This window comes from Salmo trutta, unplaced genomic scaffold, assembly GCF_901001165.1.
Source record: "Salmo trutta unplaced genomic scaffold, fSalTru1.1, whole genome shotgun sequence".
NCBI classification, from domain to species: Eukaryota; Metazoa; Chordata; class Actinopteri; order Salmoniformes; family Salmonidae; genus Salmo; species Salmo trutta.
The window spans coordinates 40,823-55,263 of record NW_021823073.1 but is presented as its reverse complement, the minus strand read 5'-3'; the positions used below and the strand labels follow the sequence as shown (position 1 = coordinate 55,263).

At 52.7% G+C, this 14,441-nt stretch overlaps 1 protein-coding gene across 1 annotated transcript in view; it reads left to right on the top strand.

Annotated features, from left to right (window-relative positions):
- The first annotated feature begins 752 nt into the window (after positions 1 to 752).
- The window catches only part of LOC115188771 (WAS/WASL-interacting protein family member 1-like), a 40,587-nt gene continuing 26,898 nt past the window's right edge, over positions 753 to 14,441 (top strand). Inside the window, 1 exon segment of the mRNA XM_029747612.1 lies at positions 753 to 1,175. The gene's annotated coding sequence lies outside the window, so the exon portion shown is untranslated.

Here is a 14,441-nt window from a genome sequence, read left to right as displayed (position 1 = left end):
TGAAGAGAGTACAGTATCTGGAGATGAAGAGAGTACAGTATCTGGAGATGAAGAGAGTACAGTATCTGGAGCTGAAGAGAGTACAGTATCTGGAGCTGAAGAGAGTACAGTATCTGGAGATGAAGAGAGTACAGTACCTGGAGCTGAAGAGAGTACAGTATCTGGAGATGAAGAGAGTACAGTACCTGGAGCTGAAGAGAGTACAGTATCTGGAGCTGAAGAGAGTACAGTACCTGGAGCTGAAGAGAGTACAGTATCTGGAGATGAAGAGAGTACAGTATCTGGAGCTGAAGAGAGTACAGTACCTGGAGCTGAAGAGAGTACAGTATCTGGAGCTGAAGAGAGTACAGTATCTGGAGATGAAGAGAGTACAGTATCTGGAGATGAAGAGAGTACAGTATCTGGAGCTGAAGAGAGTACAGTATCTGGAGCTGAAGAGAGTACAGTATCTGGAGCTGAAGAGAGTACAGTATCTGGAGATGAAGAGAGTACAGTATCTGGAGCTGAAGAGAGTACAGTATCTGGAGCTGAAGAGAGTACAGTATCTGGAGATGAAGAGAGTACAGTATCTGGAGCTGAAGAGAGTACAGTACCTGGAGCTGAAGAGAGTACAGTATCTGGAGCTGAAGAGAGTACAGTATCTGGAGCTGAAGAGAGTACAGTATCTGGAGCTGAAGAGAGTACAGTATCTGGAGCTGAAGAGAGTACAGTATCTGGAGCTGAAGAGAGTACAGTATCTGGAGCTGAAGAGAGTACAGTATCTGGAGCTGAAGAGAGTACAGTATCTGTGTGTCTAGGAGTTGTTTGGACTGTGACTGTATCTGCAAACTGTATCAAATTGGCATCTGAGTCAAAGCATTAGCCTTCACAATGCAAAGGGAGGGGGGGTCGCGTGTGTGTGTGTGTGACAGAGCGAGCGTGAGCGTGTGTGTGTAAGGCTGCTGACTGAGTTGAAAGAGAGGAAGTATGACTGAAAGCTGAACACAGGAAGTGGCTCTGACTCTGAGTAAAGCTATTTTAGCAGGAGAGGAGAGCTCTCTCTTGACAGCAGCTCTCTGAGGAGAGGAGGGTCTTCAATCTGCATCAGAGGACAGACTTCAGTGGGAGAGAGGAGCGAAGAAGAAGAAGCCCTGTGATGCTCACATGACAGTGTGACTGAGAGCCCTAGATGAGAGGTGAGGTTTTGACTTTCACAGGAGAGGACAAACTGAAGAGGGGGGAGAGGGAGAGAGAGAGAAACTGCTACTCAGCTCAGACTGTGTGACTGTGAGAGAGAGCCTAGATGAGAGGTTTTGTAGCTTTCACACTGCTGCCCCTCTCCCCCCCGTCAGTTCATGACACAGCAAGTTGAGGAAGTGAAATACAGTAACATGGGGGTGGACTAAATGTGGAACTGTGACTTCTCTAATGTGTAAAGGGTGCTAGGAAGGGAACCAGATTAAGGAAGCTACCACCTATCGCTGTAACTGTGTACCATTTCTTTGCCTGTTTTTTGGAAGAATGATTTTGAGAGCTACCTAAGAGAGTGAATTTGTTGTCACCTTTTTGGGCACAACTTCCGTGAGTAGATGTAATAACTGTTTAATATATTGTGGTAATCCATTTGATACATTCATACAATATATGTTTCCATAGTCCTAGCTCAGCTCCTGCTCTTTCTCTTCTGACAGTTGAGATTTCTCCTCCGATTTCTCCTCGGTGTTGGTGTTCTGTTTGACAGCTGTTTAATGGAGGAAAAGGGAACCATTGTAGTGTGAATTTGACTTGCGACTTTATTTCCTGTCTTCCTGGGGAACATTAGTGTCTGCACTTTGCCAGAAATGCTGTTGATGTTGGCAGAACTGTCTTTAAAGGGAGGTCCTTTATCTCCTTCCCCAGAGTCAGTTCATGTATGTAGTTCTGTCCTTGAGCTGTTCTGTTGTCTAATGATGTTCTGTATTATGTCATTCTGTATTATGTGTCATGTTTTATGTGGACCCCAGGAAGAGTAGCTGCTGCTTTTGCAACAGCTAACGGGCATCCTAATAAATACCTAGATGAACTTGTGGAGACCATTTTTATGTCTCTGCGTTCAGTTGGAAGGAAGCTGCTAACTTGCAATTGCTTCTGATTTTATTAGGATCCCCATTAGCCGACGCCAATGGTGACAGCTAGTCTTCCTGGGGTCTGACACATAACGACAAAGACATTACAGACAAAAATACTTTACAATTTAAAACAGTTTTCTATATGGAAAAATTCACTACGACTAAAGACAAATGTATACTTTAAAAAAAAACAATACAACTAAAGAATAATTGTGTGTGTGTGTGTGTGTGTGTGTGTGTGTGTGTGTGTGTGTGTGTGTGTGTGTGTGTGTGTGTGTGTGTGTGCGCACGCGTGCATATGTGGATCTATCACTTACACGTCAGTACATACACACACATTTGGTCACATGGGGTAGAGGCGTTGCTTTATTTGTTTTTTGAAAGCAGGTTTGCTGTTAACTTGCTCTGTGAGATGGAAGGGGGTTCCAGGCACTCATGTCTATGTACAATACTGTATGTTTTATTGAATTTGTTCTGGACCTGGGAACTGTGAAGTGCAATGACTGGAAGTCAATGGGAACAGCTATCATGCTCGCGAAACTACCTTTACTTCCTTCATACTCGACGCAGAAACATAAAAATGGTATCCACGAGTTCATCTGACTCTGGGGAAGAAATCCCAAACTATCCCTGTTTTCAATCGTTAGACCAGTGGTCACCAGCCGGTGGATCTCCAAGGCATTCCTAGTTGATCACCAAACATTTCTGTAAAACAATCAACAACGATGAAGCCCTGCGTTCCTATTTTTGTTTGTATTCGTTTTGCGCTGTTGTCATTAGGTGCACTTGATTCATCAGCCCTAGCACCAGGATGATGAATCAAGTGCACCTTGATTGCCTCCCCATTTTGAACCATTTCATGTGTCTGAAGGTAGAACTCTGCCTACCTGGCAGGCCCAGAGAGAAAATCAAGTGCACCTTTTGGCCTACCGCTGGCCAATCAGATAGCTCAGATCACCGTGTCTAAACAGTTTCCTCGAGCCATAGACACTTTGTTCAACACTTTTATAAGCCATAAAATGCGTCTTCTCCCTACTTCCACTCAAGCTACAACCAGCACTGAAGCTGCAATGAATGAGTATAGCAAAGTGTTTCCATAAGCTGCGTTATTATTAGTGGCTTGTCTATCTTTTCATATCAAGGGATATTTTACTTTCTCTGGTCGTTGGAGTAACAACAGGAACTGGTGCAGGAGGCAGAAATAATGAGACTCAGAGCTGCAATATGTCACCTTTTAGGTGACCTGACCAAATTCACATAGAAATGTGTTTATATAGATCTGTAATTCTCATTGAAAGCAAGTCTAAGAAGCGGTAGATCTATTCTATGTGCTCTATTTCTATACTTCCCATTCTTAAGTTTAGTTTTTTTGCGTCTTTTACTTTCGGTTTTGTACACCAGCTTCAAACAGCTGACAATACAATATTTTTGTTTATTGAAAATATATTTCACAGCGGTTTAGATGGTACAATGATTCTCTACACTATACTTGCTTGTTTTGTCACAAACTGAAAGAACTATTAGAATTTTAACAACCAGGAAATGGCAGCGTGATTTCTGCATAGTGCATCTTTAAGTTTCATCATCCGCAGGAAGCCTGCCTTTTCTCAGAGGAGAGAGGGTGAGTCAGGTGAGAGGCAGCCTTACTGCAGCTCCCTCAGACTGACCATCAGATGCAGGCCATCAGTCCAGTAAAAAAAAGGAAGTAAATGATTACGCTCACTCAGCTGTGCCTCACAAGTAATACAACACATGATCTATTACCAGTGTGGTCGTATACAGTACCTCAAATGTTGAAATAGAATTTCTAAATGGAACAACAACATTGGTAGGGCAAATCAAGCATAGCCAATATGCAGTGATAATGTATTGGGCCTATAGCCTACTGAACAAACCTCATTGCTACAGAACTGTTTTTAACTGCTTCATGTTGCACAGGCTTATGTTTTAGAAGTTATGTTTAAGAAAAAATCAGAGCGGTAGATCCCTGAGCGGTAGATCCCTGCGCGGTAGATCCCTGAGCGGTAGATCCCTGCGCGGTAGATCTCTGAGCGGTAGATCTCTCAGCGGTAGATCTCTCAGCGGTAGATCCCTGGGCGGTAGATCCCTGAGCGGTAGATCCCTGACCGGTAGATCCCTGAGCGGTAGATCCCTGAGCGGTAGATCCCTGAGCGGTAGATCCCTGAGCGGTAGATCCCTGCGCGGTAGATCTCTGAGCGGTAGATCTCTGAGCGGTAGATCCCTGAGCGGTAGATCCCTGAGCGGTAGATCCCTGAGCGGTAGATCCCTGAGCGGTAGATCCCTGAGCGGTAGATCTCTGAGCGGTAGATCTCTGAGCGGTAGATCCCTGAGCGGTAGATCCCTGAGCGGTAGATCCCTGAGCGGTAGATCCCTGAGCGGTAGATCTCTGAGCGGTAGATCCCTGAGCGGTAGATCTCTGAGCGGTAGATCTCTGAGCGGTAGATCCCTGAGCGGTAGATCCCTGCGCGGTAGATCCCTGAGCGGTAGATCCCTGAGCGGTAGATCTCTGAGCGGTAGATCCCTGAGCGGTAGATCTCTGAGCGGTAGATCTCTGAGCGGTAGATCTCTGAGCGGTAGATCCCTGAGCGGTAGATCCCTGAGCGGTAGATCTCTCAGCGGTAGATCTCTCAGCGGTAGATCTCTGAGCGGTAGATCCCTGAGCGGTAGATCTCTGAGCGGTAGATCTCTGAGCGGTAGATCCCTGAGCGGTAGATCCCTGAGCGGTAGATCTCTGAGCGGTAGATCCCTGAGCGGTAGATCCCTGCGCGGTAGATCTCTGAGCGGTAGATCCCTGAGCGGTAGATCCCTGAGCGGTAGATCTCTGAGCGGTAGATCTCTGAGCGGTAGATCCCTGAGCGGTAGATCTCTCAGCGGTAGATCTCTGAGCGGTAGATCTCTCAGCGGTAGATCTCTCAGCGGTAGATCTCTGAGCGGTAGATCCCTGAGCGGTAGATCTCTCAGCGGTAGATCTCTCAGCGGTAGATCTCTGAGCGGTAGATCTCTCAGCGGTAGATCTCTGAGCGGTAGATCTCTGAGCGGTAGATCTCTGAGCGGTAGATCCCTGAGCGGTAGATCTCTCAGCGGTAGATCTCTCAGCGGTAGATCTCTGAGCGGTAGATCTCTGAGCGGTAGATCCCTGAGCGGTAGATCTCTCAGCGGTAGATCCCTGAGCGGTAGATCCCTGAGCGGTAGATCCCTGAGCGGTAGATCTCTGAGCGGTAGATCTCTGAGCGGTAGATCCCTGAGCGGTAGATCCCTGAGCGGTAGATCTCTGAGCGGTAGATCCCTGAGCGGTAGATCCCTGAGCGGTAGATCCCTGAGCGGTAGATCCCTGAGCGGTAGATCCCTGAGCGGTAGATCCCTAAGCGGTAGATCCCTGAGCGGTAGATCCCTGAGCGGTAGATCCCTGAGCGGTAGATCTCTGAGCGGTAGATCCCTGAGCGGTAGATCTCTGAGCGGTAGATCTCTGAGCGGTAGATCCCTGGGCGGTAGATCTCTGAGCGGTAGATCTCTGAGCGGTAGATCCCTGAGCGGTAGATCCCTGAGCGGTAGATCCCTGAGCGGTAGATCTCTGAGCGGTAGATCCCTGAGCGGTAGATCCCTGAGCGGTAGATCTCTGAGCGGTAGATCTCGGCTTGCATTATGACTCAAAGTGATCTTGAGGTTGATGACCTCTACCTTAGACTAATTACCTCAGTGTGGAAGTTGTGGGAAGTGGACTTCCTCTTCCCTTATTCTAGGAACGTCTGGTAATGTACTGGAGGGTTTTATTTAAAGTCTCCCCTGTGTGGGTCAGTATTGCCACATAACTCTACTCTAGCTAACGTCCCATACAGGATGTTAGCTTAGCTACTCAGCACGGTTTCTCTCTGCCCAGACACACACATACACATGCCAAATGCACACACGCATGCACAAACACGCACACTCGCACACAGACATGCACACACTCGAACACACACACACACTGGAACACACGCACACACTCGAACACACGCACACACTCGAACACACGCACACACTCGAAACACATGCACACACTGGAACACACACACTCCTGTATTATACTGTCCAGTTCTGTGAGAGAAGCATCCAGCATTCTACCTAATCCCACCCACATCCCTTTTAGGTACAACAGGGCCCGGGGGTGGGGGGGGGTCAGGGGTTTGGGATGTTTTTGGCAATGCCACCGGATGTCCTCTACTCTGCACCGCCACTATGGTCTCTCTCTCAAGTATTGCTGTTCCTTTAACAACTGTTGTCATAAAAGTTTTGAGAATACTTTTGCTGAATTGAAGTAGAACCATAATGGCATGTGTGAACAGTGGTGTTGTCTCCAGTCAGTTTATTCACCTCTATAACTGCTAGCGTGGTGTTGTCTCCAGTCAGTTTATTCACCTCTATAACTGCTAGCGTGGTGTTGTCTCCAGTCAGTTTATTCACCTCTATAACTGCTAGCGTGGTGTTGTCTCCAGTCAGTTTATTCACCTCTATAACTGCTAGCGTGGTGTTGTCTCCAGTCAGTTTATTCACCTCTATAACTGCTAGCGTGGTGTTGTCTCCAGTCAGTTTATTCGCCTCTATAACTGCTAGCGTGGTGTTGTCTCCAGTCAGTTTATTCACCTCTATAACTGCTAGCGTGGTGTTGTCTCCAGTCAGTTTATTCGCCTCTATAACTGCTAGCGTGGTGTTGTCTCCAGTCAGTTTATTTGCCTCTATAACTGCTAGCGTGGTGTTGTCTCCAGTCAGTTTATTTGCCTCTATAACTGCTAGCGTGGTGTGTTTTTACTAAGTGTCTCTGCTGCTAACCCTGATGAGGTACCTCGGCGCGGGGGGTTGTCGGGAGGATCAAAGAGCAGCAGCCATTTTAACAGTGTCTAAACTGAAGCATGTGTGTCCTACTTGTGCTACTTCAAAGTGTCCACAGTCCCACAGGAGGAGTAATGTGTCGCTAGCAGCAGCCCACCCCAACCCTGACCAGGCTCCAGCCCAACCCCAACCCTGACCAGGCTCCAGTCCAACCCCAACCCAACCCTGACCAGGCTCCAGCCCAACCCCAACCCTGACCAGGCTCCAGCCCAACCCCAACCCAACCCTGACCAGGCTCCAGTCCAACCCCAACCCAACCCTGACCAGGCTCCAGTCCAACCCCAACCCTGACCAGGCTCCAGTCCAACCCCAACCCAACCCTGACCAGGCTCCAGTCCAACCCCAACCCAACCCTGACCAGGCTCCAGTCCAACCCCAACCCTGACCAGGCTCCAGTCCAACCCCAACCCAACCCTGACCAGGCTCCAGTCCAACCCCAACCCAACCCTGACCAGGCTTCAGTCCAACCCCAACCCTGACCAGGCTCCAGTCCAACCCCAACCCAACCCTGACCAGGCTCCAGTCCAACCCCAACCCAACCCTGACCAGGCTCCAGTCCAACCCCAACCCAACCCTGACCAGGCTCCAGTCCAACCCCAACCCAACCCTGACCAGGCTCCAGTCCAACCCCAACCCAACCCTGACCAGGCTCCAGTCCAACCCCAACCCTGACCAGGCTCCAGTCCAACCCCAACCCAACCCTGACCAGGCTCCAGTCCAACCCCAACCCAACCCTGACCAGGCTCCAGTCCAACCCCAACCCAACCCTGACCAGGCTCCAGTCCAACCCCAACCCTGACCAGGCTCCAGTCCAACCCCAACCCAACCCTGACCAGGCTCCAGTCCAACCCCAACCCAACCCTGACCAGGCTCCAGTCCAACCCCAACCCAACCCTGACCAGGCTCCAGTCCAACCCCAACCCTGACCAGGCTCCAGTCCAACCCCAACCCAACCCTGACCAGGCTCCAGTCCAACCCCAACCCAACCCTGACCAGGCTCCAGTCCAACCCCAACCCTGACCAGGCTCCAGTCCAACCCCAACCCAACCCTGACCAGGCTCCAGTCCAACCCCAACCCAACCCTGACCAGGCTTCAGTCCAACCCCAACCCTGACCAGGCTCCAGTCCAACCCCAACCCTGACCAGGCTCCAGTCCAACCAACCCAACCCTGACCAGGCTCCAGTCCAACCCCAACCCAACCCTGACCAGGCTCCAGTCCAACCCCAACCCAACCCTGACCAGGCTCCAGTCCAACCCCAACCCTGACCAGGCTCCAGTCCAACCCAACCCCTGACCAGGCTCCAGTCCAACCCCAACCCTGACCAGGCTCCAGTCCAACCCCAACCCAACCTGACCAGGCTCCAGTCCAACCCCAACCCTGACCAGGCTCCAGTCCAACCCCAACCCAACCCTGACCAGGCTCCAGTCCAACCCCAACCCAACCCTGACCAGGCTTCAGTCCAACCCCAACCCTGACCAGGCTCCAGTCCAACCCCAACCCTGACCAGGCTCCAGTCCAACCCCACCCAACCCTGACCAGGCTCCAGTCCAACCCCAACCCAACCCTGACCAGGCTCCAGTCCAACCCCAACCCAACCCTGACCAGGCTCCAGTCCAACCCCAACCCTGACCAGGCTCCAGTCCAACCCCAACCCAACCCTGACCAGGCTCCAGTCCAACCCCAACCCAACCCTGACCAGGCTCCAGTCCAACCCAACCCTGACCAGGCTCCAGTCCAACCCCAACCCCAACCCTGACCAGGCTCCAGCCCAACCCCAACCCTGACCAGGCTCCAGTCCAACCCAACCCAACCCTGACCAGGCTCCAGTCCAACCCAACCCTGACCAGGCTCCAGTCCAACCCAACCCTGACCAGGCTTCAGTCCAACCCAACCCTGACCAGGCTCCAGTTCAACCCCAACCCTGACCAGGCTCCAGTCCAACCCAACCCTGACCAGGCTTCAGTCCAACCCCAACCCTGACCAGGCTCCAGTCCAACCCCAACCCAACCCTGACCAGGCTCCAGTCCAACCCCAACCCAACCCTGACCAGGCTCCAGTCCAACCCCAACCCTGACCAGGCTCCAGTCCAACCCCAACCCAACCCTGACCAGGCTCCAGCCCAACCCCAACCCAACCCTGACCAGGCTCCAGCCCAACCCAACCCAACCCTGACCAGGCTCCAGTCCAACCCAACCCAACCCTGACCAGGCTCCAGTCCAACCCAACCCTGACCAGGCTCCAGTCCAACCCAACCCTGACCAGGCTCCAGTCCAACCCAACCCTGACCAGGCTCCAGTCCAACCCCAACCCAACCCTGACCAGGCTCCAGTCCAACCCAACCCTGACCAGGCTCCAGCCCAACCCCAACCCAACCCTGACCAGGCTCCAGTCCAACCCAACCCTGACCAGGCTCCAGCCCAACCCCAACCCAACCCTGACCAGGCTCCAGCCCAACCCCAACCCAACCCTGACCAGGCTCCAGCCCAACCCCAACCCCAACCCTGACCAGGCTCCAGCCCAACCCCAACCCCAACCCTGACCAGGCTCCAGTCCAACCCAACCCAACCCTGACCAGGCTCCAGTCCAACCCAACCCTGACCAGGCTCCAGTCCAACCCAACCCTGACCAGGCTCCAGTCCAACCCCAACCCAACCCTGACCAGGCTCCAGTCCAACCCAACCCTGACCAGGCTCCAGCCCAACCCCAACCCAACCCTGACCAGGCTCCAGTCCAACCCAACCCTGACCAGGCTCCAGTCCAACCCCAACCCAACCCTGACCAGGCTCCAGTCCAACCCAACCCTGACCAGGCTCCAGTCCAACCCAACCCTGACCAGGCTCCAGTCCAACCCAACCCTGACCAGGCTCCAGTCCAACCCAATCCTGACCAGGCTCCAGTCCAACCCAATCCTGACCAGGCTCCAGTCCAACCCCAACCCAACCCTGACCAGGCTCCAGTACAACCCCAACCCAACCCTGACCAGGCTCCAGTCCAACCCCAACCCAACCCTGACCAGGCTTCAGTCCAACCCCAACCCTGACCAGGCTCCAGTCCAACCCCAACCCCAACCCTGACCAGGCTCCAGTCCAACCCCAACCCAACCCTGACCAGGCTCCAGTCCAACCCCAACCCAACCCTGACCAGGCTCCAGTCCAACCCCAACCCTGACCAGGCTCCAGTCCAACCCAACCCTGACCAGGCTCCAGTCCAACCCAATCCTGACCAGGCTCCAGTCCAACCCCAACCCAACCCTGACCAGGCTCCAGTCCAACCCCAACCCAACCCTGACCAGGCTCCAGTCCAACCCCAACCCTGACCAGGCTCCAGTCCAACCCCAACCCAACCCTGACCAGGCTCCAGTCCAACCCCAACCCAACCCTGACCAGGCTCCAGTCCAACCCCAACCCAACCCTGACCAGGCTCCAGTCCAACCCCAACCCTGACCAGGCTCCAGTCCAACCCCAACCCAACCCTGACCAGGCTCCAGTCCAACCCCAACCCTGACCAGGCTCCAGTCCAACCCCAACCCAACCCTGACCAGGCTCCAGTCCAACCCCAACCCTGACCAGGCTCCAGTCCAACCCCAACCCAACCCTGACCAGGCTCCAGTCCAACCCCAACCCAACCCTGACCAGGCTCCAGTCCAACCCCAACCCAACCCTGACCAGGCTCCAGTCCAACCCCAACCCCAACCCTGACCAGGCTCCAGTCCCAACCCAACCCTGACCAGGCTCCAGTCCAACCCCAACCCTGACCAGGCTCCAGTCCAACCCAACCCTGACCAGGCTCCAGTCCAACCCAACCCAACCCTGACCAGGCTCCAGTCCAACCCAACCCTGACCAGGCTCCAGTCCAAACCCAACCCTGACCAGGCTCTAGTCCAACCCCAACCCTGACCAGGATCCGGCCCAACCCCAACCCTGGACGCAATGTTTACTCTCCAGACAGTTTATGTCTCTCTGGGTCAACCCCTTCAGCAGGAGAAACCTTAGCCTGGATTCCCTCTGACGATCTCTCAGCAGGAGAAACCTTAGCCTGGATTCCCTCTGACGATCTCTCAGCAGGAGAAATCTTAGCCTGGATTCCCTCTGACGATCTCTCAGCAGGAGAAATCTTAGCCTGGATTCCCTCTGAAGATGTCTCAGCAGGAGAAACCTTAGCCTGGAATCCCCTCTGAAGATGTCTCAGCAGGAGAAACCTTACACATGTAGATATGGTTAAAGTGACTGCATATATGATGAACAGAGAGTAGCAGTAGCATAAAGAGGGGTTGGCAGTTTTCCAGGCTAGCAGAAACCAGGGCTGCAGGGTAGAGTCCACCAGAATGAAAACAGAGTAGTCCGGTCCAGTAGTTGTTCCAGAGAAACAACATGTAAACAAACATGGGGTTGTGACTGTGAGAACGGCTGAGTAGCCAGCAGTAGCCATGTGGTTCTCTGTACAGCTGAATCATCTGCCTTTCCTTTTGCCTGGAGCAGATTCTCTGGGTTTTTTTCTCTCTCTCTCTCTCTCTCTCTCTCTCTCTCTCTCTCTCTCTCTCTCTCTCTCTCTCTCTCTGTGTGTGTGATCTCTGCTTCATTCCTGTAAATGCCTGGTGATGCCCTTTTAAGAGCAGGCCAGGCCCACTAGGGATGACGTGGTGCGTCATCCATGGTCTCAGGCCACGTATCTTCTTCCAGTCTCATGGCTCTCTGCTTGTGGCACTGATATCAATGTCTCCATTGTAGGAAGCTATTTTCACTGTAACCGGGTCTAGGTCTGCTGGTTCAGTGTAACCGGGTCTAGGTCTGCTGGTTCAGTGTAACCGGGTCTAGGTCTTCTGGTTCAGTGTAACCGGGTCGAGGTCTGCTGGTTCAGTGTAACCGGGTCGAGGTCTGCTGGTTCAGTGTAACAGGGTCGAGGTCTGCTGGTTCAGTGTAACCGGGTCTAGGTCTGCTGGTTCAGTACCACTACGTCTTGGCTGGTTCAGTGTAACAGGGTCTAGGTCTGCTGGTTCAGTACCACTACGTCTTGGCTGGTTCAGTGTAACAGGGTCTAGGTCTGCTGGTTCAGTGTAACAGGGTCTAGGTCTGCTGGTTCAGTGTAACAGGGTCTAGGTCTGCTGGTTCAGTGTAACAGGGTCTAGGTCTGCTTGTTCAGTGTAACAGGGTCTAGGTCTGCTGGTTCAGTGTAACAGGGTCTAGGTCTGCTGGTTCAGTACCACTACGTCTTGGCTGGTTCAGTGTAACAGGGTCGAGGTCTGCTGGTTCAGTACCACTAAGTCTTGGCTGGTTCAGTGTAACAGGGTCTAGGTCTGCTGGTTCAGTGTAACAGGGTCTAGGTCTGCTGGTTCAGTGTAACAGGGTCTAGGTCTGCTGGTTCAGTGTAACAGGGTCTAGGTCTGCTGGTTCAGTGTAACAGGGTCTAGGTCTGCTTGTTCAGTGTAACAGGGTCTAGGTCTGCTGGTTCAGTGTAACAGGGTCTAGGTCTGCTGGTTCAGTACCACTACGTCTTGGCTGGTTCAGTGTAACAGGGTCGAGGTCTGCTGGTTCAGTACCACTACGTCTTGGCTGGTTCAGTGTAACAGGGTCTAGGTCTGCTGGTCCAGTACCACTACGTCTTGGCTGGTTCAGTGTAACCGGGTCTAGGTCTGCTGGTTCAGTGTAACAGGGTCTAGGTCTGCTGGTTCAGTGTAACAGGGTCGAGGTCTGCTGGTTCAGTGTAACAGGGTCTAGGTCTGCTGGTTCAGTACCACTACGTCTTGGCTGGTTCAGTGTAACAGGGTCGAGGTCTGCTGGTTCAGTGTAACAGGGTCTAGGTCTGCTGGTTCAGTGTAACAGGGTCTAGGTCTGCTGGTTCAGTACCACTACGTCTTGGCTGGTTCAGTGTAACAGGGTCGAGGTCTGCTGGTTCAGTACCACTACGTCTTGGCTGGTTCAGTGTAACAGGGTCGAGGTCTGCTGGTTCTGTGTAACAGGGTCTAGGTCTGCTGGTCCAGTACCACTACGTCTTGGCTGGTTCAGTGTAACCGGGTCTAGGTCTGCTGGTTCAGTGTAACAGGGTCTAGGTCTGCTGGTTCAGTGTAACAGGGTCGAGGTCTGCTGGTTCAGTGTAACAGGGTCTAGGTCTGCTGGTTCAGTGTAACCGGGTCTAGGTCTGCTGGTTCAGTACCACTACGTCTTGGCTGGTTCAGTGTAACAGGGTCGAAGTCTGCTGGTTCAGTGTAACAGGGTCTAGGTCTGCTGGTCCAGTACCACTACGTCTTGGCTGGTTCAGTGTAACAGGGTCTAGGTCTGCTGGTTCAGTACCACTACGTCTTGGCTGGTTCAGTGTAACAGGGTCGAGGTCTGCTGGTTCAGTGTAACAGGGTCTAGGTCTGCTGGTTCAGAACCACTACGTCTTGGCTGGTTCAGTGTAACAGGGTCTAGGTCTACTGGTCCAGTACCACTACGTCTTGGCTGGTTCAGTGTAACCGGGTCTAGGTCTGCTGGTTCAGTGTAACAGGGTCTAGGTCTGCTGGTTCAGTGTAACAGGGTCTAGGTCTGCTGGTTCAGTGTAACCGGGTCTAGGTCTGCTGGTTCAGTGTAACCGGGTCTAGGTCTGCTGGTTCAGTGTAACCGGGTCTAGGTCTGCTGGTTCAGTGTAACAGGGTCTAGGTCTGCTGGTTCAGTGAAACAGGGTCGAGGTCTGCTGGTTCAGCGTAACCGGTTCTATGTCTGCTGGTTCAGTGTAACCGGGTCTAGGTCTGCTGGTTCAGTGTAACAGGGTCTAGGTCTGCTGGTTCAGTGTAACAGGGTCTAGGTCTGCTGGTTTAGTGTAACCGGGTCTAGGTCTGCTGGTTCAGTACCACTACGTCTTGGCTGGTTCAGTGTAACAAGGTCTAGGTCTGCTGGTTCAGTGTAACAGGGTCTAGGTCTGCTGGTTCAGTGTAACAGGGTCTAGGTCTGCTGGTTCAGTGTAACATGGTCTAGGTCTGCTGGTTCAGTACCACTACGTCTTGGCTGGTTCAGTGTAACCGGGTCGAGGTCTGCTGGTTCAGTGTAACAGGGTCTAGGTCTGCTGGTTCAGTGTAACAGGGTCGAGGTCTGCTGGTTCAGTGTAACAGGGTCGAGGTCTGCTGGTTCAGTACCACTACGTTTTAGCTGGTTCAGTGTAACAGGGTCTAGGTCTGCTGGTTCAGTACCACTACGTCTTGGCTGGTTCAGTGTAACCGGGTCTAGGTCTGCTGGTTCAGTGTAACAGGGTCGAGGTCTGCTGGTTCAGTACCACTACGTCTTGGCTGGTTCAGTGTAACAGGGTCTAGGTCTGCTGGTTCAGTACCACTACGTCTTGGCTGGTTCAGTGTAACAGGGTCTAGGTCTGCTGGTTCAGTGTAACAGGGTCTAGGTCAGCTGGTTCAGTGTAACAGGGTCGAGGTCTGCTGGTTCAGTGTAACAGGGTCTAGGTCTGCTGGTTCAGTACCACTACGTCTTGGCTGGTTCAG